General features: G+C 37.4%; 1 long non-coding RNA gene across 1 annotated transcript; it reads left to right on the top strand.

The window, feature by feature from the left end:
* The first annotated feature begins 2722 nt into the window (after window positions 1–2722).
* Window positions 2723–3972, top strand: LOC138926820 (uncharacterized). The gene is made up of 3 exons (XR_011443499.1): window positions 2723–3320; window positions 3395–3555; window positions 3621–3972. It is a non-coding gene; the product is annotated as an uncharacterized lncRNA (long non-coding RNA).
* Window positions 3973–4540: the final 568 nt, after the last annotated feature.

Genomic DNA, 4540 nt, shown 5'->3' with positions numbered 1-4540 from the left:
TTTTTGCCCTCTGCAGGCTACATATACTCTTTATGGGATTGCCTTAAAGAAATTAACTCAGGTTAATGATCTCGGCGTCCTATTAGAAACTAAACTTAAAATTGCCGACCATATTTCCTCCATGGTTAATAAGGCTAAGAAAAATTTGTAATAGAAGTACGAAAATTTCAGTCCTCTATTCCTTAGCCATTGTAGTTCGACATATGCACAGCACGACCCTTTTAGGGTCTTATGCTCTAACTACAATGGTCTCTACTCTATAACATCTCTTTTCTGTCCTTCAAATTTTAAATATAGAATTTTAAATTTCCGTACGAACTTCTCCTAATGCACGAATTCTGGGTTCTTTGCGCTATTCACCAACTGAATAGATTGATTTTATTTATTAGTTGCCAGAATATATTTATTTTTTTTTATTATAGGTTTGCTTTTATTTATTGAATCTGTTCTTATTTTTGAGACTAACAATAAGTTGACGAATCTTAACATTAAAATTGAACTAACAGTATACTAAGACTGCATGTTGAGGCTGGAGCTCATATGATAGAGTCGGCAAAGTAAACGCAGTGGTGGCAGAATTTGGTTGGAAGACATTTTTAAGGTGTTTGCGTCGCTGCGCGCTCGAGCTGCAGAGACGAGTACAGACTCCAGTAAATTAAAAAAACTGTCTACGTTGGCTTCGTCGCTGAGGAGAGGACTTAGCTCAATGAGTGAGCTTATATACTTCCTGTACTTAACCCAATTGGTTTTATGTGAGGTCAGTTTTTATGATTGGTGAAATGTTCCTGGGTGTCGGAGTAGAGTAAAACGGACAGGCGAGTAATCAGATGAAAGATCCGAAAGGCATTCGGCGCTTATCAGATTTTTAGGGAAGTTTTTGGTAATCGCAAAGTCTATTAAATCGGGAAGTTTCTTTGTGTCTGCCGGCCAGTATGTTGGTGTGCCAGAAGAAACGTAGTCTAGCTTGTTCTTAGCTTTGATAATTGCATTACAGAGCTGCTTTCTTTTTGGGGTCACGAGACGAGATCCCCAGTGTGTGTGCTTGGCATTGTAGTCTCCTGCTGCTATGAAGTGGTCTCCGAGTGAGTTGAAAAACTGCATAAACTCATCTTCGGCTATGGTGAAGCATTGGGGGCATTATAAGGCGGCTAGAGCTAATTGCTTGCCAGTGTTTTGGTGTATATTTATGGATGTGGCTTGTAGATAGTTTTTAGAAAATTCCTTATGATAATGGTGCTTAATAAGGTTTCTGGTTAAAATTCCAGTCCCGCCGTGTGCTTTACCATCTGGTTGATTTGTTTCATAGAATGAATATCCTCGTAGTTGGAAATTGTATCCGTTTGTAAGATGTATTTCTGAAAGCAGCATTACGTCGATTTGATTGTCTAGTAGGAATTGCGCTTACTCGAGTTTATGCTGCGAAACGCCGTTAGCGATCCACGTAGATATTCGTAGGGAAGTCATTATTTGGATTGTTGTGAAACCAGCATTTGTATTAGTAGATTTTGGTTTCGCATTAGATCTTGCATAGCTGTACGCATAAACGACATAAACTCCGTAAGGCTTTGTTGTAGACTGCATATCATAGCTTCAAAGTTACTTTTTGGCTAGTTAGCAAAGCAAAGCATTAAAAGCAAAGTTAAATTAAAAAAATTACCCATCATGCTATGAGTCAAATAATTATTTTTTTTTTTGTAAATGTTGCTTTTATTTCTTTAATCTTCTTTTTGCGAGACTAACAAGAGGTGTATCAAATCTTATATTTTTAACTTAACTAACATTCATATAGTAAATATACAAAGGCCCTAAAAATTGATTGCTGGGTTGGGAGAATTTCTAACAATTTGTACTTATAGCACTTATTTGTACTTATACTTATAGCAGGTGGTGTCCGTACAAAGCTTTTGTAATGAAAGTTCAACTTTGGGAAGAGTTTTAAAAAAATGCTTAGATATGTTCAGTGAGTGTCTATTTCCATGCTGTAGAGCCATTAATTCCTAATTCTGAATTCATTTTTTTATCTAGACCACGCACACATGTTTAAAATTTGAGTGTATGCTTAGCAAAGAAAAAAACTGAGAGCAAAGCATTCACTGAGCGAAAAAAACGTGGTTTTTTATTTCATTTTTCGTTAAATCAAAAGTTGGAATGGTCACTAAAATAGTGTATTTTGTTATAAAGAAAGCTTTGCTAGCAAGAGTTCTAAAAAAAATGAAAAGCTACGCTTTTCTATATTTTCTATGGAGAAAACTTTTTCCAACCCAATTTATAAGAAAATTTTTCTCAGTGGAAACATTTTGATTTTTAGTTTAGACTGTCAAATGAATCAAAATGAGAGCAAATGAGAGAGCTTCTAAAAAAAATTTGAGAGTGCTCACACTGTCAGTGTGCCGGCAGCGCTGCGGCAGAATTTCCTACCCTATACACGCGTGCTATGTAAAATGAGAGTTTGCCCACCACTGATCTAGACTCAAACGCGCCTTTTTGCGAAATTTCATTTTTTTGGAGTCCTTGTTTGCAAGTTATTAATTAATGCCAAAAAATATAGCAAATTCCCTGCGATTTCCCGCAATTAAAAAGTACGATCACGCCATTTTTTTTACAAATTGTATAAAACTACCATTATTGTCATAACCAGAAAATATTTTTTTTTTAATTTTTCACATAGAACAAAATTGATGAAAAGAGGCGGAATCAAGCCCATTTTTTCAAAACATCTTTGTTTCTTTGTTATTAACTTCATTTAAAAAAGGGAATTTTAAAAAGGTTGATTTGTTTTGAAATTATTTATTAATGTTAAAAAAACCGGGCAAATTTCCCACTGTGCCATAGTGTGCATAAAATGAAATAGCCGCCAAGCACCGAGTCTGCACTTCTTCTAAGCTCAGCGTGCCGCTCAGACTACCGCCATTCTCTTTTATTCGACATGGGAGGCAGCAAGCCTAATTCCATATTCATCCAAATAGCTTCGTCTTTGGTAACGGTGACATCAGCAGCCAGTTCTACTTCCTTGCGATGAGGTCAGGCTCCGCCAGGATCGGCCACAGAGCACCAGAGTTAGGTGTGAAGGTAGAAGATCATGATGCGGATAGCTGAGATGACTAATGCGCAATGATTGCCGGTAGGTCCACTTTAGATAAGTTAACCTAGATACATGCTGGCTGGTGAATGAAAAGGCTGACCGCAATCCGAATTAGGCTAAGGTAAGGGTAGGAGCCAGTTGGGTGATTGCATCGGCAAGACTCGGTGCCGAAGTTGGCGGCAACGAACGGAAAGATTCGAACTGAAAGAATGTACTCGGGAAAGGTCCTGAAATATATGTAATAAATATGATTTTCAAATTTAAATTAACGTTAATTTAAGTTTACCTATCGATATCATACACCTTGATTAGATGCTAATTAATGTTACCTAAGCTCATCAATCAGCTGATGATCAGCTGTGAACTGTGATATATACAATTTTGGCGCCCTTTTGCTTATTGGTTGCATAATTAAATAAAAAGAGCAATTTACGTTTATTCTAGTGCAAGTTTCGTTCTTAACAACTATAAAGGTATGTGCAACACAGAAAATCTGTGCCTGTGACTTGTCAATAAATGTTTTACTTATAAATTGTAGTGGATATTAAGTGTATTAATTATGCGCGGAATAGAGCGCACACCAGACACCACACCAGCGAATGTCACACCAGCGAAGAATGTCAGAGTCGAAGCGCGCACTTTTCTAAGTATGGCGCGGCAAAGCGATCCCCACTAAAAACTTCTTCGTAATGGAAAGCTTTGCATTAGGAGAAGCTTGTAACAAATATAATTGTAACGAAAAGGAGCTTTTCGAAACTGGGAATAAGCTGCGCAATTTCAATAGTAGGCCTGTCTAGAAGTGGAAGAAATGCGATAAAAATAAGGCATCTTTTGAAAAAAGTAATAAAGAATGGCTATGGTGTTGATGGAATGATCATCATTTAGAAATGTTGAACAAAATGAGAATTATTTTTTTTTTTTTTTTTTTTTTTAAGCTTAGTTTGTTTTTATTGGATCACTCGTTATGAGTCTAACAATAAGGTTGCAAATCTTAAAATAATACAACATCTAACAGTTTGTTTTGAACTGAATAGAGACTACGTGGTCCTAATAATTAGCGCTGGATTGGGAGGTCGTTGCGGCGAAGACGAGAACTGCTGGACACTCGCGTGAGGGCTCTCGCGAGATGATTTGGATGTACTGATAGCCTGTTGTAGTACTTTGTTTTAATTTGTGCTATCTCTTCTCTGACGAGTGGTATGTGAAGGTTCCTGTGAATGTTTTTATTCCGAACGTACCACGGGGCCCCGGTGATGGTTCTGAGAATTTTTGATTAAGTTCGTTGCATTATATCCACACTGCTGTTACTGGCATTCCCCCACAACTGGGAGCCGTACATCCACATTGGTTTCAAGACGGTGTCATATAGGAGTACCTTGTAGTCCAAGCTAAGGGGCGAGCGGCTATTGATAAGCCAGTGGAGGCTATTGGCTTTCAGCTTTAAATGCGTTCTTTTGG

The sequence above is a fragment of the Drosophila bipectinata genome, chromosome 4, assembly GCF_030179905.1.
Source record: "Drosophila bipectinata strain 14024-0381.07 chromosome 4, DbipHiC1v2, whole genome shotgun sequence".
Taxonomy (NCBI): Eukaryota; Metazoa; Arthropoda; class Insecta; order Diptera; family Drosophilidae; genus Drosophila; species Drosophila bipectinata.
The sequence above is the reverse complement of the archived record's forward strand: the minus strand, read 5'-3'. Positions and strand labels throughout refer to the sequence as shown.